The sequence below is a fragment of the Apium graveolens genome, chromosome 2 (genome assembly GCF_009905375.1).
Source record: "Apium graveolens cultivar Ventura chromosome 2, ASM990537v1, whole genome shotgun sequence".
Lineage (NCBI taxonomy): Eukaryota > Viridiplantae > Streptophyta > Magnoliopsida > Apiales > Apiaceae > Apium > Apium graveolens.
Genome location: NC_133648.1, coordinates 245532679 through 245559966, shown reverse-complemented (window position 1 = coordinate 245559966; position 27288 = coordinate 245532679).

Genomic DNA, 27288 nt, shown 5'->3' with positions numbered 1-27288 from the left:
TTAATAAAATAAAGAAGTCATAAGCCCTCGAATGAATATTCAAAATAATATTCATTTAATAAAATAAAGAAGTCATAAGCCCTCGAATGAATATTCGTAATAATATTCATTTAATAAAATAAAGAAGTCATAAGCCCTCGAATGAATATTCGTAATAATATTCATTAAATAAAATAAAGGAGTCATAAGCCCTCGAATGAATATTCGTAATAATATTCATTAAATAAAATAAAGTTATCGAATAAACCTTATTCGATTAATAGTTTTAAAAACTATATCAATATATATATATATATATATATATATATATATATAAATATATATTATACTCGGGAGCCTCGCCTCCCGGTTTTAGAAAAAGTTCACCTTTTGATCCCCTATACTAAGGGTATACTCAAATACCGCTTATCTCTAGCATAGGTATTATGCAACGAATAAGCATTTGAACCAACAAATATATAAATCAAGAATACGAAACAGGCATGCATATATACCATATCACATGCTACAATATATCGCAAGAATTTGCTAATAACAAATATGCATTTATCACAAGATCATGCATATACACATATACATCACAACAACAGTATAACGGGTAGAAAACTTGCCTGAGCGACTGGGGGTGATAAAAGGCTCAGGACGAGTCTGGTAACCTATAAACAACAAGTAAGTTGGAATTAAACCAAAGTCACTTGTAAATCTATACTCTAACTACCTTAGACTCTAACGCTCGCTTTGCGCTTACTGATTCTCTTAAGTCACTCGAGTACCCTCGGCTCCACCATTTTTTATAATTTAACCATTACAAGTTTTAAGGCGATTCCTTCGCGAGTGTCTTACCAACTGCCTAACACTCTTACCATAATTGTTTCATACACTAATTAACCCTTCTTGGTCTTTAACCTATGTTTCAAAGTAAGGCGAGGGGAAAAGTTTCGTTCGCGAAACGCCGTTAGTTAAAACGGTCGTTTCTCCTAAACTGTACATCGGAATCAAACGAACTACATATCAAAACGAAACTCGTAACATGAACTATCTAAAAATGGTAATGGTCATAATCTAGCAGGGAGTTCTCGGGTCCAAATGTTATGAACAAAAGCAGTCTAAAGTAAATCAGACATTACGACGGCTATGTTTACGCGATTACCAATGTTTAAACTACTCCAATTAACCACCAACCAACTCATAACCATCAATACAACAAAACTTCACCTAAACCATACCACATCAGTCCATAATCTCCAAGGTTTTCAACTCAAACAACCACAATCAAGACCTATGAACTATAATCAAGCTTCAATTACCAAAACACTTCCAAATCAAACCAAACTACTAATAATCACAATCCATGCTTCTCATTTCACAAAACCAACCATTAAACTTACTAAAAAATAAAGTAAAGGCTAGGGTTTGAATTTTATACCTTCCTTGGGAGGTGTTAAGTTGCTAGGAAGCCTTAGGGAGCCTCCTACAAGCTTGATCTTTCCAAAAAAATCAAGAACACAAAGTTAGGCTTTGAAGTTTCTAAAAGTCCAATTTAAAGAACTGTAAAAATGAGGGTCTTACCATGATTATTTGGACGAGACTTGTGAACAAGAGTTGTAGGCCATCTAAATACCTTTCCAATGAGCTATAGAACACAATATTTGAGTGAGAAATGAAGGAGATACAGCAATTTTAGTGTGCTGGTTCTGTTTTGGCCGAGAGCAATGGAAATGGGGGAGGAAATGCTTTTGCTTTCTTGTGTTGGTGGAATAATGTGGTGGATAATGATGGGTTCTCTTGATATTTTGCTAGGTTAATAATAAACAAAGGAGTTAGTGGAAGATGATCTCACCATTTGCCATGTGTTGGTGATTTGTGGTGAGATGAGATCATCCCTAATTAACTATATAATTAACTAGCCATTCCTTCCTAACTATCACTTGGTTTCTTGTTTGATCAACCATCCACTTGCCTTGCCACTTGCAAAGGTATTTACAAGAGTCATTATTCATTTCTTTGTCCGGTTATCACTCAATCTCGTTGATCGTTTGGTTAAATACCTTAATGGTTTTATTGATAAAATCTTCTTGGTATTTTTAATACCTAAATTAATTCTCCTTTATAATCCTTGAATTTAAAATCCTTCATCTTAATATTAATTCCTTAAATTCCTTAATGTCTGGTGGAAATCTCGGGGAAAAATAAAAGTGCTCGTTTTCAAAATCCGACAGTTTTTACATACACTTATTTTCTTTATGAAATACTAATACGATCTTAGAATTTCCATAACATTACTCCTATATATCGTGGTCTAATAATTTTTCTTAATCAGCATTGTCAGCAAAAGTTACTATTAATCTGGGTTTCAAAAATCTCCAAAAATTGGGGTTATTACAGTCTCCCCTCCTTAAAAGGATTCCGTCCCGGAATCAGATAGAAAACAGTTGGGGATGCTTTTCTAGCATGGTGCCTTCTAACTCTCTAGTCAATTTTCCACATTATGGTTCTACCACCAAACTCTGACTAGTTTGATAACCCTTCTCCTAAGCACTTGTCCCTTTTCGATCTATAACTCTTCCTGGTTGCTCCATATAGGTTATGTCTGGTTGCATGTCTATGCGCTCATATGCCCCTATTTATCTGGCATCCGAATTACATTTTCTTAACATTGATACGTGGAACACGTTATGAACTTGCTACATATTCGGGGGTAGGGCTAGCTCATATGCTATCTTCCCAATATGTCTTAATATATCCAAGGGTCCAACAATTCGTGGACTTAGCTTCCCTTTCTTTCCGAACCTCATCCTTCCTTTCCAAGGGAATACCTATAACAACACTAGGTCCCCCACTTCCTATTCCTTGTCCTTTTGTGTCAAATCAACATACTTCGTGTTCCCATCTTGGGCTACTACCGGCCGTCCTCTGATTAAAATCTATTATATCCTTGATCCTTTGGACTACTGCGGGTCCGAACATCTTGCGCTCTACAACTTCATCCTAACATAAGGGAGATCGACATTGTCTTCCCTCAAGGATCTCATAAGGCGATATCTCAATACTGACATATGATCTATTATCGTAAGAAAACTCAATCCGTGTTAAGTGATCATTCCAAATTCTTTTAAGTCTATTGCACAGACTCTCATTATAGCTTTTAACATTAGAGCTTTTGCTTCTCAATACCCATTCTTTTCCAGTTCGTAATCGCTACTACCTTCCGTTCCTAATATTATAATGGTTATACTTTTGCTCGTTAGCATTCTATAACCTTTTAATAACCATGCCAACCTTAGTATCACGAATGTGTTTCCATTCCGAATACTACCACAACTTTATTACTCCTTTTTTAGCTGTTTCTATTTTCGAAAGCTTAATCCTTCATATAGAAGTAAAAGAATTTATTGAGAGATCACTATGATCATGAACACTTGTTATATCGCATAGTTAGTACAGAAGGTGGCCAGCCTTTAGTACTTGACAAGCAATTAAACCATAGATGGTATCCTACTAGGCTTCTATCACACATATAGATAGTCATTCGGCAATACCTCCCCTTTCTGGAAGGGTTGTTCTTCTCAGCTTACATGAAATGAAAAGAAGAGAAAAGAACGAATTGAAGAGAATTGTATATATGAAAAAATATACTGCCACAAAATATCGGGCTTGAAACCTACCTCTGAACTATAGAGGTTTGTCATAGGAGAACAAAACATATATGTATTTATATCAACATCAAGTATTATAGCATCGCATTTCACATGCCTAAATATTTTCGCCATTCCGTCCATCATTCTATGGACCCATGCTCTTCCTCGAGCTTATACACAATCACCTTTGAAACTCCCTCGATATCGAAAATCGAATCTGGGATCTCATTCTAGACCTCATCATTACTAGAATCCATTTCTATACCGCAACCTTCTTCGTATGGGTAATACTACTCTTTATCGATAAGAAGGAATAAATATATCATAGGTAGATAATCGACTTAATTAGTCTATCAATGATAACTTATACACCACCATGACCCGATTAGTGGTACTTACTCTCAACATCCATTCCAATACAACTCTCACGGTTGTAAGTAATCAACTCATTACTCTCAGAATCATTCCTGCATTACTATGGCCCACCGTTGACCTACTGTAGTCATTCATTTTCCATGAAGTTTTAATAGCTAACCATACGGAGTCCATTCATATCATATCGAATTCTTCTAAGGAGGTAACATGATCACCGTTCTTGATTCATGAAGAACACTCCTGATCCTGACGTACATTCATGACATGAAGCAGATAAAATTGCAGAAGAGTTTCAATGAAAGCAATGATAGCAGGTTAATACCATTCTTAATCATATGCCTTCAATAGAAGACTTAACTCAAAGGTTTGTTTAGTCCTTTTTTTTTGAAACATGGTCCAGGCTCATTCTCAAGATAGTATCTCCTGAGATAGATAGCCCGCTCATGGCAATTACACGAATTAAACCTTTACCAACTACTATTACGGTTGGGTATTGCACAGTCATCAGAAGGAATGTCAATCTTCCAAACCATAATACAACCTTCATAGCTTTAACCATCATCACTGTATTCCTTTGGCACAAGCGCCTATAATTATCCTCTTACCTTTAAAGTGTCGGCCACTTCTTTGGCCTTTCCTGATAGTAAAATTTCCTTACAGTCAATGTCATTTTAACCACCTCCAAATAAATTTTCTACCTTATTTCAATCACAGCTTATGTGAAAATGCTTTTCTTTAATATCTGATGAGTAAAAAAAAAAAAATATCACCATTTTTCCATAAGTTATTGCCTCAATCTTTAGAGGTTAATCACTGTCACGACTGACTCTCAATCATACTTAGAACATCTTTTATCTTAGGTCCTAATTGCCCTGAACAATTTCGACCTTTACTAGTTCGATCCATACTTTCTCGTGGTTTAACACGTGTCCCACTTGGCATCATTATAATTATGTCATATTTCCTTTATTAACATTTTTATTCTTGAGAATTTCGAATATTTCCTTTCTCCTTGTAAAACCTCTAAGGTTATCCTTCAATCGTTCCTCCTGTATTCCCTATATACAGGGCATATCAAAATACCATTTACTAATACTAGAACCATTGTCTATATACTTCTGAAAAATTTCTCCACTGATCCTTAAAGGTTATTATTACCTTAATCCTTTCCAATTCATACGGTCAAAACTCATACTATCCCTATTAAGGGTGAAATGCCAACCTTTATGCATTCCCCTATGATTCGTTTTAAGTTACCGATATTCTATCCTTAATTCCACCTTTAAAAAGGTACAAGCATCCTTCCATGGATAAATAAAGTCATATATCCCTGATAAGGGTATCTTATTCAATCATTTCCACCTCGATAGTCTATACCGAATTTCACAATAGCATCCTTATTCAAGTTAAGGTCAATCCACATGGCCTCCAAAAGATAAAAATGGTTATCCGCTTTTCTTTCCTGATTTGGTAATGATCACATGGATGATCTGGAAGATATTGGTCGTGTTCAACGTGAAGTTCTTCTTAATAAATCCTTATTTACTTTTGTTGTTTATCTCAACAGTCATCTCAATGTTGGGATATCTTTCATACCTGGCGTCTCCCTTCCTGGGTATCAAGCCACCGGTCTTACACTTCACATTCTTAGAGGTCACTTCCTTCATCCAATTTTCCTAATTTCTTACTTCCTTGTCTCCTCAGTCTATCCGCGTCTCAATATTTATCCTTCGAACTATCTCAAGGTTTCCTCAAATCCTCCCAACTTACAGGGAATAAAATATATTTATCTCTTATGCCTTCAACCATCAATTTAACTCATGGTGAATCACCCTCATCCTGAAGATTACATACTTTTCTATTTCTATTGCTACGAGTCTTTAGGGTTTCCTCATACCCAACTTCCTTATCGTTCCTCAAACTCTATTTCCTTTATATTCCTTTCCACTTCAGTTTCTTTTTATTTTCCTTTCTCTTATCATTATTTCATGAACCAACACAACATAAGCATTGATTTTAAATATCCCGTCATTCTGGATTCGTGTCCTCAGAACGAATCTTGATAACTTTTACAACTTAGATTCATAATTTATCATACTCATCCGCTTTTGTTCTAGCTCCAAAGCTTTTACACTACCTCCATAACCTTGGGAAGTATTTTCCCGAAAATAATTGTCTGAACTTAAATCAGTTTATTATAATCTCTTGCTCCGTGCCTTCCTTGGCCTTTCACCAGCGGGTGGCCTCTCTCTTAGGAGGGTAAGTGACAAAAATAGTCTTTTGTGATTCGTCAATCATTTAGAATCTCAAATGATTCATGTATTTCCTTTAGCCAGGCTCTTGCCTCGACTGGGTCAGCTTGTTCCTTGGAACTCTGAGAGCTTAGCGACTTAAAGGTCCTGAAAGAATTTCTCACCGCATTGTTTCCTCAGGGTGGTGGTTGGGGATAATAGTCTAAGTTCTGTCTAGACTGGTCCATAAATTGTCGTATAGGAGTACCATCTCGGGTCTCCTTTCCTTACTCGACTTTCTGTTTCTTTAGTATAAAATGTTTCAACCTTCTCCCATAATCGGGGTTATCTTATACATTAAAAACCTTGTTTTCCACTCTATTATGTTATGTGTTCTTTCTTTCTTGATGGCAACCTCCCTGACTATCACATTCAGGGTTTGCCCTAAATCTTATTCCTCAAACTATGGCTCTCATCTAAGTTCTCATCCTTAAGCTCTTGAACTTTTGGAACCCAATTTATGTAGGAACACCTCACTATCCCCTTATCATCTTTCTCGGTGTGGATCTCTTCTCCAGTCATTGACTCTCTGCCTTCATTCATCACTTTTTCTGACGCAATATGTTCTTTTCCAAAAATTCGGTCTGTATTGCAATCTCAAACAGCTTTTCGGTACCGGCTCCGGTTACCTTCACTTCTATTTCCATTTTCTCAAAATCTCTTATAAACTATCCCAAAGACGTATCATCTTGGGTCTCTCCTTTTTACTAAGGGCATCAACCACCACATTGGCTTTCCCCGAATGATAAAGAATCTCCCAATCATAATTCTTGATTAGCTCTAACCGCCTCCTCTGGCGTATGTTGAGCTCTTTCTACGTAAAAATATATTAGAGCTCCTATGGTTTGTGTAAATCTTGCACTTCTCTCCATACAAGTAGTGCCTCCAATCTTTAGGGAAAAACTATTGCCACGAGCCCAAGCTCATGGGTGGGGATATCAAATTTTATATTCCCTTAATTGTCTTGACGCGTACGCGATTACCTTGCTGTGCTGTATATGAAGCACCCTAATTCCTTATGCGAAGCGTCACTACACATCACAAAATCTCATTTTCCATCCGGCAACGCCAACATAGGGAACGTCACCAACCTTTGCTTCGGTTCTTAAAAGTTGTTCTCGCATTTTTCTGTCCATTCGAACTTCTCAGTCTTACGAGTAAGCCGCGTTAAAGGGGCTACTATCTGTACAAACTTGAACGAACCTCCGATAGTGACCGTCCAATCCTACCTCTGGTAGTTTCCCTAACCATGGTCATCAATTCCTCAGTGGTCCTTTATTCATTCTTGTCAGGATCCTCCACGGGATCCTCCTCAGCAACAATCCCTTCTAGGACAACATCCTCAACCGCTACATCCTCAATATGAACATCATCCGGTCCTGCGTTAGGACGCTCTATCGGATCCACAATCCGATCTCCAATTAGTAATAAAACATCATCGCGTTGTTGCTCCTCAACCTCAAGGTTCGGAGTCCCGCTACCATATACGATAACGAACTACTCTTCTATCACGATATTTATAAGGGTTCCCATAAGGGTTTTAACTGTTAGTACTACGTTAGGTAGCCCGACTATGAACTTGGCAAGAGTTCTTATTATCTTAGTTATTATCTTAACGTCACATCATCTCTGAGGTTTATAACGCTTAGCTCTGATACCACTTCTGTAACACCCCCAAATCCGGGGTCGGGGATCCGGGTTGTCACGAGTTCCATTTCCCTTAATAACACCCAATATTAATAATTAATCAACTACTCTGTATTGTGACCCCACAATAAACACACACACCACACGTTATAGTCTCAGAGATGAACATCCAAAAATAATCACAGGTCACTTTATTCCACAATTATCTGCCAATACACCTTAAAAGGTTTTCTGAATAAATTTACATTTTCTTTGCCATTATTACAAATCATAAGTATACATAAATCTGGTACATCAAAAGTTGAAGCCTAGTCTATTGGTAGTTCCCACCTTAGCTACAGCGACTTCAATGCCTATAGGAAGCTGCAGAACGTTTCCTATCCGCTCGCGAATTGGGAGTTTGGTCCTGTTCAACTTGTCTATCTGATGTTGTGTAATGAAAGAAGAAAGCAAGGGTGAGCAGCAAGCCCACCAAAATAATATGTATAATAATTTACAATATATGAGCCTTCTCATAGTACTCATGAAAGTCTTGGTCAAAAGAAATGAACCAAGTTTGATATCTTAATGCGATGAAGTCGCAAAATATTCAGTATATATATATATATATATACTTTTCAAAATCTTGGAAGTCCTCTTCCATGCATAATATACACAGAGTTCTAGTGTATAACTGTATAAAAATATCGTTGCAAGGTGATCTCATATATCTAACCTTGTCTCAACGTTTTTCTGAAAATCTTTGTCATGCATAAGATAATCATTTACTAGATATAAGTTTAAAAGATGAAGTTACAAGATACTCCAATATACTTATATCTTTTCCAAATACTACTTGAACTACCACCGTTCAAGTTATAATTAGTTCAAAAGTTCATCACATAGATGAGACTACAAGACAAGATTTGAATAGATTCAATCTTTGAATATCATTATAAATAATGAAGTTACGAGATACTTCATTAAATCCTGATATATATATACATCTATATATATACATTTCATACACTCCTTGAAAACCTCTGTTATGAAAATTATAAACAGAGTTGCAATATCCAATGAATTTGGAAAGGAGAAAACCTTGGCATAAACCTGATATCTTGCTGATCAGGCAAAGATACCAATAAGTAACCTTTTCTACTAGTAGATGGACGAATTCCCCACTGGTCATCACCCTGGCCGCAATAGGACCTTATGCTGGACTGCCACTCAGCCACTTGCGCATTTGATGGACTCCCACTGAGCCACTTACACTTTCATGGACGCCCACTGAGCCCATGTTGCTTATGCCGACTCAAATAGATGAACTTACTTCCCGAACGATGGGCAAGTAATCAAGATGTTTTCTCAAAACAGCAACCTCGTTGTGAATGTAAAATACACCACTGAGACGGATCCCTCAAGTTTTGAACGAGTATTTAAATCCCCTTTAAAAGGAAGATCTTAAATATAAAAATGAGTTTTGGGATCCGCTCTAACTTTTAAAAATCATTTTGAAGACTCGAAAACACTTTAAAGAGTGTTTGGAGTAATGCTGATTTAATGAAATAAATCAGTCCCAATATATTAGAAATTATCTGAATATTATTATTCAAATAATATTCCCATAAAGAATAATCTTTATAAAAATAATTGAAGTAGAAGTTTTAAAACTTATACTTGAAATGAGTATTAAATAACCAAAGATATACTTATACGAAAGTACTATCTTTATTTGAATAATCAAAGATAAGTTTGATTATCGACACCTTATTCTTTAATAAAATAAAGAATATATCTCAACAAATAATCGGAGTCATAGATCCTCAAATGAATATTCAAATAATATTCATTAAATAATATAAACTGAGTCGTAAGCCCTCGAATGAATATTCAAATAATATTCAATAAATAATATAAAGGAGTCATAAGCCCTCGAATGAATATTCAAATAATAAAATAAAAGGAGTCATAAGTCCTCGAATGAATATTCAAAATAATATTCATTTAATAAAATAAAGAAGTCATAAGCCCTCGAATGAATATTCAAAATAATATTCATTTAATAAAATAAAGAAGTCATAAGCCCTCGAATGAATATTCGTAATAATATTCATTTAATAAAATAAAGAAGTCATAAGCCCTCGAATGAATATTCGTAATAATATTCATTAAATAAAATAAAAGAGTCATAAGCCCTCGAATGAATATTCGTAATAATATTCATTAAATAAAATAAAGTTATCGAATAAACCTTATTCGATTAATAGTTTTAAAAACTATATCAATATATATATATATATATATATATAAATATATATTATACTCGGGAGCCTCGCCTCCCGGTTTTAGAAAAAGTTCACCTTTTGATCCCCTATACTAAGGGTATACGCAAATACCGCTTATCTCTAGCATAGGTATTATGCAACGAATAAGCATTTGAACCAACAGATATATAAATCAAGAATACGAAACAGGCATGCATATATACCATATCACATGCTACAATATATCGCAAGAATTTGCTAATAACAAATATGCATTTATCACAAGATCATGCATATACACATATACATCACAACAACAGTATAACGGGTAGAAAACTTGCCTGAGCGACTGGGGGTGATAAAAGGCTCAGGACGAGTCTGGTAACCTATAAACAACAAGTAAGTTGGAATTAAACCAAAGTCACTTGTAAATCTATACTCTAACTACCTTAGACTCTAACGCTCGCTTTGCGCTTACTGATTCTCTTAAGTCACTCGAGTGTCTTACCAACTGCCTAACACTCTTACCATAATTGTTTCATACACTAATTAACCCTTCTTGGTCTTTAACTTATGTTTCAAAGTAAGGCGAGGGGAAAAGTTTCGTTCGCGAAATGCCGTTACTTAAAACGGTCGTTTCTCCTAAACCGTACATCGGAATCAAACAAACTACATATCAAAACGAAGCTCGTAACATGAACTATCTAAACATGGACATGGTCATAATCTAGCAGGGAGTTCTCGGGTCCAAATGTTATGAACAAAAGCAGTCTAAAGTAAATCGGACATTACGACGACTATGTTTACGCGATTACCAATGTTTAAACTACTCCAATTAACCACCAACCAACTCATAACCATCAATACAACAAAACTTCACCTCAACCATACCACAACTGTCCATAATCTCCAAGGTTTTCAACTCAAACAATCACAATCAAGACCTATGAACTATAATCAAGCTTCAATTACCAAAACACTTCCAAATCAAACCAAACTACTAATAATCACAATCCATGCTTCTCATTTCACAAAACCAACCATTAAACTTACTAAAAAATAAAGTAAAGGCTAGGGTTTGAATTTTATACCTTCCTTGGGAGGTGTTAAGTTTCTAGGAAGCCTTAGGGAGCCTCCTACAAGCTTGATATTTCCAAAGAAATCAAGAACACAAAGTTAGGCTTTGAAGTTTCTAAAAGTCCGATTTAAAGAACTGTAAAAATGAGGGTCTTACCATGATTATTTGGACGAGACTTGTGAACAAGAGTTGTAAGCCATCTCAATACCTTTCGTCCAATGAGCTATAGAACACAATATTTGAGTGAGAAATGAAGGAGATACAACAATTTTAGTGTGCTGGTTCTGTTTTGGCCGAGAGCAATGGAAATGGGGGAGGAAATGCTTTTGCTTTCTTGTGTTGGTGGAATAATGTGGTGGATAATGATGGGTTCTCTTGATATTTTGCTAGGTTAATAATAAACAAAGGAGTTAGTGGAAGATGATCTCACCATTTGCCATGTGTTGGTGATTTGTGGTGAGATGAGATCATCCCTAGTTAACTATATAATTAACTAGCCATTCCTTCCTAACTATCACTTGGTTTCTTGTTTGATCAACCATCCACTTGCCTTGCCACTTGCAAAGGTATTTATAAGAGTCGTTATTCATTTCTTTGTCTGGTTATCACTCAATCTCGTTGATCGTTTGGTTAAATACCTTAATGGTTTTATTGATAAAATCTTCTTGGTATTTTTAATACCTAAATTAATTCTCCTTTATAATCCTTGAATTTAAAATCCTTAATCTTAATATTAATTCCTTAAATCCCTTAATGTCTGGTGGAAATCTCGGGGAAAAATAAAAGTGCTCGTTTTCAAAATCCGACAGCTTTTACATACACTTATTTTCTTTATGGAATACTAATACGATCTTAGAATTTCCATAACAGTACTCCTATATATCGTGGTCTGATAATTTTTCTTAATCAGCATTGTCAGTAAAAGTTACTATTCATCTGGGTTTCAAAAATCTCCAAAAATTGGGGTTATTACAGAGGGTGATGGAGAGTTTGATGATTGATGTGTTTCTATTATGAGAGAATGGGGCTGTGACTCCACATTTGCTGGAATCACATCAAGCTGAATTTGAGAAGGCAAAGATACAGGTGGATGTATCTGTGCTGTGTGTGCCCCTTGTGTGGAAACTAGGGTCTTGGCCTTCTTCTTCCTTGAAAAGGCTTTGATTGGTGAATGTGTGGCTTCAGTGTCCCTCCCTCTTTTGTTCTGTGTCCCTGGTTGGGGACTATTTTCAATAGTTGCACCCTTTTGGGAGGATGCAACTAGGGATGTGTTTGACTCCTTTTGAACCACCACAGTCTTTTGAGAGACTGTGGCTTGGCTGGCTGGGGTACCACTCACCTCTCCCACCTTATCATGGGGGGTTTCTTGATGTTCACCCCTCCCCTCACCACTCACACCCTGTTCACTCCCTTCAGGGTTTATGGTAGTTGTTACAACTGTTGTCTTTTGAGAGACAACAAAGGTGGTTTTCTTTGACTTGTGTTTTCAAATTTTAGTTTTGGTGGCTTTGGTAGGAACCTGTTTGGACAAAGACACAGATTTCATTGCCACACTGGAAGGCAAAGAAACAATGGGGTTGGAAACAGTAGGAGTTATAGAAGTGTTTACCTCACTTACCTGTGGTGCATTCATGATTGGCAAATATACCAATGGCACCTGGCTGTTGAGGTTCATTCTCAAAAGGTCTGCAAGGACCCTTTTCTCTTGTGCCCAGCATTTGAGTTTATTGTTCTCATTTGATATAACCAATCCTTCAGCAACATGGTTAGCCAATAACATAAAGAATCTAGCATAGTAGATGTTATTTGGTCTATTAGCTTTGTTACCTAATCTGGAACCTAATTCTAGCATGACACAGTAGCTAAAATTAAAGTACCAATCAGAAACTAGCATATAGAGCATATTAACAAGAGATGAAGTTATGGCATCAAAATTGCTAATCTTCCCAGAGAAGACCTTGATAAAGGCATCTCCAAGAAAACTCCATTCTTTCCTAAGGCCCTTCCTTCTAATACTACCTAAACTAGCAGAATCAAAAGCATAGCCTATGGAATCTAACATAGCAGATACATCTTTATCAGTGTGTGGTGTCATGGCATTATTCTCAGGTAACTTAAAGCAAGACTGTATATCATCACAGTTAATGCAATAATCCTTACCTTTGAGAGAGAAGGCAATAGTCATATCTGTGAAGTTGAACTCTGCAGTTGTCCAAATCTCCTCAATCATCTCACAGTAGATGGTTGGGGCTTCCAGCATTGCATAGCTTAGTTTGCAGTTTTTGATGAAGTCCATCATCTTGTGATAATCAGAATGGGCTTTATTCTTTTCAACCAAGGCTACAAAATTATTCTTTTCATAAATAAATCCAGATTGAGACATAATTTTGACTACTGGTGCCATTGTTGTGAGTAGAGGTTGCAGAGAAAAACTTGAGAATTTTGGGAGAGAAGGAGATTAAAAATTTCAAGAAAGCGTAAAGTGAAAATTAGAATTCAATGGGCTTTTATACTTTCTTGAATTAAAACGTAAATAAAATGATTAAATGATACTTTTAAATAAATTACAGTCGTTTAAGAATAAAGAAAACTGTAGAAATTCTGAAAACTGCCTTTAATACAAATATATACAACAATGTATATCTGTATCAACGGTTAAGTAAAAGAATCAACGGCTGTGACTCACTTAAAATAACTGATGTGACACTTCAACGGATAAGGTAAATAGTTATCCGTTGATGATCAACACTATTTTATCCGTTGAGGGATAAAATTACCAGAAATGTATTTGTCTTTCAACGGATAATGAACATCCGTTGATAGAACAATTTTGGCTTTCAACGGATAGGGAATATCCGTTGATAGAATAAATCTTACTTAAAGCCAACTTTGTTCTTGCAGCAAATTCATTTCAGGCTTCAAGGCAGATTATATAGAGGACATACATTTATGAATAATTAAGCATAGCTAGCTCACTTACTAATCTTGTGAATGTTGATTCATCAAATGGCTTGGTAAATATGTCTGCAATCTGCTTTTCACTTGGAACAAAATGAAGTTCCACTGTACCTTTCATCACATGTTCCCTAATGAAGTGGTACTTGATGTCAATGTGCTTGGTTCTTGAGTGCTGCACTGGATTTTCAGTAATGGCAATGGCACTTGTGTTGTCACAGAATATAGGTATTTTGTCAACAGTTAGTCCATAGTCAAATAGTTGATTCCTCATCCATAGTATCTGTGCACGGCAACTACCAGCAGCAATGTACTCAGCTTCAGCTGTTGATGTAGAAACAGAATTTTGCTTCTTGCTGAACCATGACACAAGCTTGTTCCCTAGAAATTGACAGGTGCCAGTTGTGCTTTTCCTGTCTATTTTACAGCCTGCATAATCTGCATCTGAGTAGCCAATTAGATCAAAACCAGACTCTCTAGGGTACCAAATTCCTAGATTTGGAGTCCCTTTGAGATATCTGAAGATTCTTTTAATAGCCACTAAGTGAGATTCTTTAGGGTCAGCTTGAAATCTAGCACAGAGACATGTAGAAAACATTATATCAGGTCTACTAGCAGTTAAATATAAAAGTGAGCCAACCATGCCTCTATAACTTGAAATGTCCACAGACTTTTCAGCCTTATTTAATTCAAGCTTGGTGGCAGTGGCCATGGGAGTTTTTGCAGAGGAACAGTCCATTAAGTCAAACTTCTTTAAAAGATCATAAATATATTTAGTTTGACTAATGAAAATTCCACCACTAACTTGTTTAACTTTTAAACCAAGAAAATAAGTTAGCTCTCCCATCATGCTCATTTCATATTTACTTTGCATTAACTTAGCAAACTTTTTACAAAGCTTATCATCTGTAGATCCAAATATAATATCATCTACATAAATTTGAACAAGTATTGTAGAGCCATTAACATTTCTAAAGAAAAGAGTTTTGTCAACAGTACCTCTTGTGAAGTGATTATCTAGAAGGAATTTTGACAAAGTCTCATACCAGGCTCTAGGTGCTTGCTTTAGTCCATAAAGTGCTTTCAACAATACACATAGTCTGGAAAGTTTGGATCTTCAAACCCTGGAGGTTGGCTTACATAAGCTTCTTCCTCCAATTCCCCATTTAGAAATGCACTCTTGACATCCATTTGATAGACTTTGAAATTGGCATGGGCTGCATAGGCTAGAAAGATTCTGATGGCCTCAAGTCTGGCAACTGGAGCTAATGTTTCATCAAAATCTATTCCCTCTTGTTGAAAATAGCCTTTAGCAACCAATCTGCCTTTATTCCTTATGACAATGCCATTTTCATCCATCTTGTTTCTGAATACCCATTTTGTGTCAATAGAACTCTTGTTCTTTGGCTTGGGTACCAGCTTCCATACTTTGTTCCTCTCAAATTGGTTTAGCTCCTCTTGCATTGCTAAAATCCAATCTGGATCCAATAGAGCTTCTTCCACTCTCTTAGGTTCCTCCTGTGATAAAAAGCTACTATACAGACATTCATCTTGAGTAGCCCTTCTAGTTTGCACTTTAGATGTAGCATCACCAATGATCAGTTCAAAAGGGTGATTCTTGGTCCATTTCCTTTGAGGTCTTAGATTAGCTTTAGATGAGGTTGCCTCAGTATTGTCATGATGTGAGATAGAATGTTGATTGGTTGAAACTCCCCCTGAGTTGCTGATCCTTTGAAAGGAATTGGGAGCTCTATCAACTGATGAAGTGAATTGATTATCCGTTGACAGACTGTGATCAACGGATGCTTCATTATGAACTTCAACGGATGATGCACTTTGTCTTTCAACGGATGCTGCATTGCTTCTTTCAACGGAAGCTGAGTTATGACTTTCAACAGATGCAGCATTCTGTGCATTATCCAAAGGCAGATTTTGAATTCTTCTTGAGATGTCTTCTTCATCATTCTCATCTTCACTATCATCACAATATATCTCAATATTGTCAAATTTGAGTCCTTCATGATGTCCCTCATCTGTTAGTCCATCAATCTTTTTATCATCAAACACAACATGCACAGATTCCATGACAATGTTGGTTCTTAGATTGTAGACCCTATATGATTTTCCAGCAGAATAACCAACAAATATTCCTTCATCAGCCTTTGCATCAAACTTCCCTTTGTGATCAGATTGATTCCTTAAGATGTAACATTTGCAACCAAAGACATGCAGAAAGTTTAAAGTTGGTTTTCTTCTCTTGAATAATTGATAGGGAGTCATGCCTTTTGCCTGATTGATTAGAGAAATATTCTGAGTGTAACATGCACAGTTAACAGCCTCAGCCCAAAAGTAAGTTGGGAGTTTTGACTCTTCAAACATTGTCCTTACAGCTTCAATTAGTGATCTGTTCTTCCTTTCCACCACACCATTTTGTTGTGGAGTCCTTGGAGCTGAGAACTCATGCATAATCCCATTTTCTTCACAGAACAACTTCATGGTTGAATTCTTGAACTCAGTTCCATTGTCACTCCTAATATTCCTTACTTTGAAATCAGGATGATTGTTGACTTGCTTGATATGATTGATAATGATTTCACTAGCTTCATCCTTTGATCCAAGAAAATAAACCCAAGAAAACTTTGAGAAATCATCTACAATCACTAGGCAATATCTTTTTCTTGAAATTGACAATACATTGACTGGTCCAAAGAGATCCATATGTAGTAGTTGTAATGGTTCATCAATTGCAGATTCAAGCTTCTTACTGAATGATACTTTCTTTTGCTTTCCTTTCTGACAAGCATCACACAGTCCATCCCTTGTGAATTATACTAGAGGCATTCCTCTAACTAAGTCCTTTTTGACTAGATCATTCATTGTCTTGAAATTCAAATGGGACAGCTTCTTGTGCCATAGCCAACTTTCAACTGAGCTTGCTTTGCTAAGAAGACAAGTAATAGATTCTGCATCTGTAGAGTTGAAGTCAGTTAAGTACACATTCCCTTTTCTAACTCCAGTTAGAACCACTTTATTGTCCTTGTGAACCTCTTCAATATCTTCAACAGTCCATTTTGCCTTTGGCTTGGGAATAGACTGTCCAACAGCAACTGTTGCAGTAGCAGCTGTGGTCACCTTGTGTGGGATGTGAGGACCATTTTCAATGCAGTTGATGTAGCTTTCATCTTGAGAGAGAAGATGTAAATGCATCTTCACTTTCCAGTGATGATAGTTATCTCTTTCCAAGATTGGAATCTTTACACCAATATCCTTCTTACTCATGATGTTAGCAGAATAGATCTTTAAACTCTTTGTATGTTAAGAGCTTGCTATGATACCAATTGTTATTCCCAGTGGACTAACAATGAGATTTACAGAAGGGGGGTTGAATGTAAATCTCAAAACTTTTTCAAGTTTTGAGTAGTTTCTAAGGCTAAGTGTTTTAATGAGCAAATGTGTGTGAATGGCTTAAAGCTAATACAGACAGATATATATTCAAACACAAATGTAAAGAACACAAAGAACTTAAAAACTTTTCTGGTGGATTTGTTGTTCCACCAGAGATGTGTTATTTCATAAAATCTGTGATTCAAAGAATTAAATCACAGCTGCTTCCTAGTACAAACTAGATGATTTTCTCTCTGAATTTTTCTAAACAGCTCTGGAAAATTCACATATAATTACTAGCTGCTACTTGGTTTATATATCACCAAGTTTACAAGTGAAGACAAAACTGTAAAATACAATTAAAAAGGCTCTTCACATGTTTCTTTTTCATTTCTCTATCCAATGCAATTTAGGCTTAGCTGTTAATCTTTGAATACTTCCTTGTTTGCACCAGAATGGAAATGCTGCATTTTCTTGATTCCTCCTAGAGGCTTCCACATTCCAGTTTGTCTCTGTCAACCCATGTGCCTCTGTCAGCTTATGAATTGTCACCATCAACTGCTAATGAACTAAGTATCCGTTGAAGCTTTCATCCGTTGATGCCTTATCCGTTGAGGCTTTATCCGTTGAAGCTTTATCCATTGATGCATTATCAGTTGAAGTCTTTATCCGTTGAAGCACTTATCCGTTGATGGATATTATCCGTTGAAGCTTTATAGACATCCGTTGAAGCTTTGTTTCTTATCCGTTGAAGGTCTTATATATCAGTTGATACTTCTTCACTTATACAAAATTACAAGACATGGAATATTTACAATTAGCCCTCCTATTTGCATATCCACTAGTAGTCAACATGACTGATACTTTCCTACAACATCTAAGAATTACAACTTGAATCCAGAGAATGAAATGTGCTACAATACTAAATTTATTGCTAAGTAAAGCTACTCCTTCAACGGATAGCCAAGATGGTCTTATCCGTTGAGGCTACAAATACTAGATTTCTACTTAAGTATTTTGTTTAACTTATCATCAAACTAATACACATATTCCTAATAATATATATATACATATACATATATATATATACACACACATATATATATGTATATATAATATATATACATATATATATGTATATGTAAGTGTGAATTTATGTAAAAAAAACCTTTAACTAATGGTCTTCATAATTCATAAAATATATGATAATGTTGGTTTATATTGATATTTTACTGCGTCATTATGGCATGAACGGATAATATTAACTAAAATAAATAACCTTGGTAAAGTTTACATATGAAATACAACCAGAAAGCGCCTAGTATACCGAGAGATGTGGATTTATTAATATTTTTTGAGAGAGGGGAAAGAGTTACTGAGGTCGGAAATTAAAATTGAAGAATACTAAAATTCAAATAACAATTATAAAACAAAATCTTATGTAAACAAACACCTATATTATGTAAAAATACTAAAATTTCCTAAAAACTTCCATGGATCGTCCTTAACGGTAAAAAACAAGAAATACCACTACAAGTCTCTACGTCAATTGTAGATAAACACTATTGCACTAATGTCATCACAATAAAAATCTACTCATATACACAAATAAATCCATCATCATTAGGAGGGGGACAACATGAAATATTATCAACAAGTATAACTAAAATAATATCGATTCGCCCAATTTAGAGCATGTCCGTGTATTGCACGGGCTATAGAGCTAGTTTAATTCAACCTTAGGACACCCTTAAAAAATATCACACATCTCCCTCTGTCACTGCAGCATTTACAAATATGGAGGAAAATTTCACCTCACATCTCACCGTATTCTATGCATCAGCTTCTAAAAATTTTATTTGTTATGTATATAATACTAAAACAAATTACTGCGGATATCATCGTATCTATGCATCAGCTTCTAAAAATTTCATTTGTTATGTATATAATACTAAAACAAATTACGGCCGATATCATCGTGTTTGTCATCAAATTTTATGATATTATCTTTAACTAACAATCCTCTTCACATTAAATTTACTTTTATTCAAATATGCCTCTCTCCTCTTTTTATTTATTACCTCCACTAATTCTCTATCTTACTCTTTTCTCATTACCTTTTTTCCTCATTTTTATATTTTTAAATTAATAATTTTCAATAATTCTTTTTTCTTCACTAACTTTATCTAAATTCAAGATTAATTTTTTATACAAATATTCATTATTATATTTTTATATTTAATAAAAAGTTGATAATCAATATTTGTAATTCGGATAATATTATTTTTGAGTGTCTTTATTTATAATTTTATTTTAATCTCATTATTAAGTATTAAAAATATTCTACTAATATATATTCAAATTAAGCAATTTTAAAATAAATTTTCAGAAAAATAAAATATTCAGAATCCATACATAGTTCAAGTAAGATCGCACTAGCAAGCATGAATGTTATATAATCATTGTAAAATTTCGTTTTACACCTGACATCAAATAATATGGCAAATAGATGTGTTTTGGCTTATATGCAAGATATAAAACTTAACTGGGTTGATGATGAGAAATACAAGTCTTGATTATTTCACCGTGTGCTTGTAAATTTATTAGAATTTTTGTTAGTCGTTGCTTTTTTGAGTTTGTCTATCTTATTTCCCGCTCAAGAATCATGATAAATCCTTTTTTTTGTGATTTTTGTTATACTTAAAATTTGTTACAAACATTATCCATATCGAAAATGAGTCAATTGGATAAAATTAGGATAAAAATGTCAAATTTAAAAGATGATCACGCAAGCCCTCTTTTCCGGGAAAGCAAGGGCGCGCCCTCCATGATGTACGCATTAGGAAAGGCTTATAACCTCAAGGCACAACCTCGGAATGATGAGACTATGACAAGCCCTGACCTCGAGAAGTTAGGGCGCGCCCATAATATCATAAAAATAGGGAAAGCCGTAACTTTCTCAGAGCACGCCCTAGAGTTATAGAGAAAGAGGATTTTGACTGATGGTACAGGGTGGCACCAACATATGAGAGTGTTAGGGCGCGCCCTAATAGTCAACATGACACATAATGAAACTTCAACATAAAGCTTGGATAAATTCTTTAAACGATTCGTGCGGATAGGATGACGATATATGATTATTACTAACATATTTTCTGAAGGTATTATATTGAAGAACTCCTTCCTATAATGCAATCACTAGAAGGCAATGTCTTTGGTCTGAGACCTCCAGGGTTATGCCTAAACGGAAGGCCTACTCCTATAGTAAATGGGTGTCCTCATTGGGGATGTGAGGTACATTCTGGTAGGGCTGCACAAAGGTTAAAAACCGGACCGGACCGAAAACCGATTTTTTTCAAAATTACGGACCGAGGACCGGACTGGCTTTATCCGGTCTTGGGACCGGACCAGACCGGAAAAACCCGGATTGGACCGGGACCGGATCGGTTTGGACCAGTTTAATTAATATTTATATAAACAAATTATTTCTATAATTTTATTTTAATTTTGTTTCAAATTTATATATATTAAAAATTTTGTTACTTGGTACGTCAATAAAAATTTAAAAGTAAATATATATTTTAATATTTTAAAAGTAAATATAATTTTTTAAGTGTATAAATATCAATATTTTATTATATGAAATACGAAATTTAGTAATTTAAAGTGTAGTATTGATCTATTTTATTATATGAATTTATTATTTATTAATATGGATCATATGCGTGAATGTTTAATATTTATATATGATCTTATAAGATATCAATTAAAGGTAAAATAATTATATATATGAATTCAGGTCTATTCAAATCTGGACCGGATTTTTTCAGGTCTTGGACCGGACCGAAGACCGGATTTTTTCAATTATAAGGACCGGGGACCGGACTGGGTATGTTCGGTCCGGTCCGGGTCTTGGACCGGTAGACCCGGTCCGGTCCGGGTTACAGGTCCAGACCGGAATTCTGTGCAGTCCTACATTCTGGTGTGTGCTTTGGGAGCTCAATCTCTGTAGTCAACGGGTGTACTCGTTGAGAGACTTTGGAATATCCTGCACTTTGCACCTGAAAGCTTGGGTTCACTTGTCTTGTAATATGGTAGGGCTCCTTATTCGGGGAACAAGGATGCGTCCAAAATTTGGAGTAAACCATCGCTATACCTACGTCCGCGGATTAGAGAAATAGCTGGTAGCGGTGGGTTATTCTCGGTCAGGCTGATGCCATATTCGTGAAGTATCCAAGTCTCAGACGAGTCTGGGGCCGCTGTGGTTAGGTCTCATCGGCGGACATTCCTAAATCTAGTAGAAGACGGTTTCCAGTAGGTTTCCTACTGGGCCCCATGATGAAAAATCTAAACCCGTTAGATTTCTTATTCACCGAAAACTACGTTGGCTTGATTTTCTATAAATAAGGATACGTAGAAAAATTGCAAGGGGTCGAAAATGATAGTCATAAGGAGCCACCACCAATTTTAAGCACTCTCAGCCCCCAATTCATCACAATCACCATACTCCGATGACTTTTCCAGCGAATAACCAACATCGTAGATCTTGATTCCGGCGAACAATTTTAAATTTTGTTGTTTCCAAATTTATCCGTCAACAAATTAACGCAGAGGGGTTGATCAAGATTTGCATCTAGGAGGAAAGATTTTCATCATGATTGTGTTTATGAAATAGGTCTTGCGAGATTTAGAGGCTAAATAAAAATGGCAAGATTCAAAAAGTGATGTAAGATATCCAGATTTTAAAACAAGATATTATTTAAATATGCGACCCAGGCACATTAGAGAGAACTCGTTTACCTAATAATGGAGTAAACTTGAGTTCCTCATGTTCTTTTGCAAAAACACGGCTATAATAATATAATTCTATATTGGAGGATGCAGCTTTGTTCCAGGTTATGCTATGCTCATTTGAAGGAGGAATGGGCGCGTCCTCTTTATTTTATTAAATGAAACATAATCATTGAATAGGATTGATACGGGGACCTGTAGAAATTTAGGAAAGAAATAACATAAGCTTGGTTGTAGAGCCGGCCAAACGAACGGTTTGGCTCGGCCCGATCGCTGTTCGGCTCAGAAAAAATTCGTATAATTCGGTTCGCCACGTGCCGGTTCATAATTCGTTCAAACCGTATATTTTAACGAACCGAATACGAATCCAATATTCTGAAACCGGAACCGGCCCGTAACCGAACTGGCCCGGCTTGCTTTATTCGCCAGCGATTAACAACCACGCTCGGCACGCGGTTAACCGTTCGGCCCGCGAGTGACCATGCTAACTTCCTATTACAAATTTTATAATCCAATTCAAATACACTTCATACATGCACTTGCACCACATCCACATACAAAACAATTAATAATAATACATTTATAACACATCTCACAGGTCTTCTGGTCACCAATTCCCAAAGTAAAAACCTCGAAAACCGTGCTAGATAATTAAACCCCTCTCCCCTCCTCTTCTTCCATCCTGCATCTTACCAGAACCACGAAAAATCGATAAGAGTTGTAGCAGCTCTCCGACGTTTGCATGCCCTGGTTCGCCAGAAGAATATAAAAAAAAACAAAAAGTCATCAAATTCGTTAACTAGTTATTCCCCTAATTTGTTAACTGGTTATTCGTTACTTCGCCTAATTCCTGGCCCGCCTTTAACCGCCAGAATTCGCCGGACCGCCGGAGTCGCCTAATTCGCGAGCCGGTTACGGGTTTATATTCAGTCAAATTGGACCGGCACGACATGGCACGTCCATCTTCACGGGCCGTTCACGAGCTACCTGATTCATGAACCGGACCGCCGGAAATTCGGCCCGGCACGCTCGGCCCGACCGTTTGGCCGGCTCTACTTGGTTGTGACAAAACAAAAGGTTAAAGGATATGAATGGTGAATTAATGATGCTTGACATCTAGGTGGGGTATGTGTTGATTGTTATAAAAAGAAATGTAAAGAAAATATTTGTGACATAAAGTGCCAGTCTCATACTTAACCAAGCAAGTTGCGATTAAAGGATTATAATGGTGGATAAGTTACTATTATATTTTTTACGAAAATGTGTGTATTATAAAGTATAAGTCACGTACCTAACGGAGCAAGTTATGATTAAAGAATTATAATGGTGAATAAGTTACTATTATATTTATACACGGGGAGAGAATGTTTGTGATTGTATGATATTATATTTTTACATGGGAGAGAGAATGTTTTTGATTGTATGAAATTAAACTCTACTATCGGGACCCACAAAAATTGAAGGAAGGATATCGTGGTTTTTTCTTTATAATATATACTAGCCAATAATCCGTGCATAGCACGGGCTACCTAGTGTTAAATGGTTTATTTTTTTATATATTTAATTTTTTATTTCAATTTTATTTATCTTTCAACTATAATGATCTTTTATATTATTTCTGATTGATTTTTTTTATTCTATCCTGAGAGATTAAAAAAGTTAAACAGAACTTTTTATTTTCTTAAAAGCTTTAGTTTTTTCCTGCTAAAAACTCCATTTAACAATTTTTATAGTTGTTATAGTCTTATAGAAGGCATATATATTCTTAACAGTTAAGTTTACTAAATTTAATTTTTTTTTTCATTTTCCCTTTTATTTTGTATAGATGTACAATTCGTTTATATATCCCCACTTAGTGTACTCCTTTTTTTCTTTATGAACATCAACTATATAAATATGTTTCTTACAAAGTAAATATAAGAAATATAGTAAAGACCGAAGAGTTTGATAATAGTAACTTATTTGAATTATTATATATTAATTAATAACATTATTTAATAACTTAGGAAATATATGGAGGGTTTCTGGTATGACTTATTAGTAGAGTTTTGACTATGATGGGAGTGTGTAGTTATATAGGATATGTAATTTTATTTTTAATTAAACGGAATCAACATATTTTTAAATTAATTATATGTATATTCTAATTTTTTTGGAAAGTGTTAATAATTTTTTTCAGAAAGTATTAACCAACCAACCAAATTATCCTATATTTTACTTATAATAGTATAATATAGATACGGGCATCAAGGTATGGCATGTATATTTTGACTTAATGAATGACTAAATCAAATTTGGTTGTAGTAGGGCCCACAACATACAAAAGTTAAATGAATATGGAGACTTGTTTAGTGCATGAAACAAAAAGGTTCTATGATCATCTTGTGCTAAAAATATAAAAAAGTAAAAAATAGATACAATAGAATGGTGTCACGGGGTTAATCCAACAGTGATCCAAAAATCCAAATTTGGGGCAGTTTATCCCAAATTCTAGATCCAAATGGTGATCCAATAGTGATCCAAATTTGGATCAGTGAACAATAGTGATCCAAATTTGGATCAGTGAATAATAGTGATCTACTGATCCAAATTTGGATAACTTATTTTAATATAAAATAATGATTTTGTTATTTGTAATTTATAAGATTTTAAATTTATTTTTGATTATTTAATTATATAATTAATAACAGAACATAAAATAGTTAACAAAATTTATTTTTAAAATAAAACTTAAATAATGAGAAAACATAATTTCATGAAAATTTAAAAATAAAAAAATAAAGAGGCACATATTGCACTTAGAGATGTAATAATTTAGCATTTGTGAAAAAAATATATACTAATTCGGAAAATTAGCGTGTATCAATGATATTTTGTATATAATTATTGCAATAAATATGTTTTTCGTGAATTAAAGTGCACAATTTTAATATTTTTATGCATATTAATTTTTTTTGATTTAATTATTTTATGAAATGTTATATAAATTGTTAATAATGATTAAATGATAAATTTAAGATAAAATTGTTTAATATGATATTTATATATTATTATATGTAAAAATTAGTTTGGATTAGAAATTTAGATCACACTATTCGAGTTGGTCAGAAATTTGGATCATTATTTGAATCAGTTGATGATCTAAATTTAAATTTTTGGATCACAACTGTTGGAGATGACGGAATGTGTTAAACTGCATCGTGATTACAAGAAACAATAATTTGAATGAAGAATTGCTACAAGGACTATGCTATAAACTTGTCATATATGGACGTGCCTTTGAGTAATATAAATTGAAGGCCCAACAGTAATATTAAATCGGAATACAATTGTGTGTCCTGGATTTGTAAGGAAGAAGGGGTGCATGTAAATGCACCATGTACAGGGACTGGAAATTTAAAAATGGGCAGGGCTTCGACAGATTACTAACTGGGCTTATATAGGGGGAACAAATCTCGGATCGGTTCAGTTTTTAGATAAAATCGGAACCAGAACCGGAAGTTTTTGGATTTTAAAATTAAAAACCGTAACCGTAACCGATCCATCGGATCGTTTCGATTTTAGAAACTCTGGATCGGTTTTATATCGGTTCGGTTTTGGTTGCAAAACCCGTTTAAAAAATCTATTGTGTTATGCCCAAAAATTGGTATAAACAATATTCAGGTTTTAGATTGATAAGATAAACAAAATTGAAGAAGGGATGCCTAAAATTGAGGAGCAGATAAGATTGTCTTTTCATAGAAGGAAAGAAGGCGCACCCTTTGCGTAATCAGGACGCGCCCCATGGGCTAAATGGTTGATCGACGGTTGTGGTTAACCATGCATTAGAGGCGTGCCCTCAAGCATGGTGAGGAGGCGCGCCCAATTGTTGAAGAAAGGGTGAGGAATTCCTTCCTATGGTGAGCCTTAGGGCGCGCCCTAAGTGAGAGAGATGGCTTGGATGGGACTTCAACAGGATTACTTGGATGAGTTCTGTGGAAGATTCAAGGAAGATGAAGATTATTATTACTAACTTATTTGATGCAGGTACTCTATTGAAGAACTCCTTCTTTTAGCATATCTACAGGAAATGTGGTGTTCGTGGTCAGAGACCTCTAGGGGTATGCCTGGACCGAAGGCCTCCTCCTGTAGTCAATGGGTGTCCTCATTGGGGATGTGGGGTGAAATCTGGTGTGTGCTTTGGGAGCTCTGTCTCTGTAGTCAACGGGTGTCCTCGTTGGGAGACTTTGGAGTATCCTGCACTTTGCACCCAAAAGCTTGGGATTACTTGTTTTGCAATCTGGTAGGGGCTCCTTATCGGGGAACAATGATGCGTCTAACATTTGGGGTGAATCATGGCTATACCTGCGTCCGTGGACTAGAGAAACAGCTGGTAGCGGAGGGTTATCCTTGGCCAGGGAGATGCCTAATCCGTGAAGTTTCGAAGTCGCGGATGAGTCTTGGGACTTTGTGGTTGGGCCTCATCGGCGGACATTCCTAAAGCTAGTAGAAGACGGTTTTCAGTGGGTTTCCTACTGGGCCTCGGGATAAGAAATCTAAGCCCATTAGGTTTCTTATTCCCCAAGAACTACGTGAGGGGTCAGAAGCGAGAGCGCAAAGGAGCCACCACTAACCCTAAGCAATCTCAGCCCCCAATAATCACCACCACCAAACACTGTTCATCTTTTCCGATGAATACTGTTCATCGGATCCACCAATTACTGTTCACGTTTCCGACGAAGAACCGCCATCACAGATCTTGTTTCCGGCTATGAACCTCAGACTTTGTTGCTTCCAAATTCCTCCATCAACAAATTGGCTCTAGAAAGAGGGGCTAATCAAGATCTGCATCTGGGAGGAAGGATGTCTCAATATCGTGATGGAAGTTTTTATGATGGAAGCTC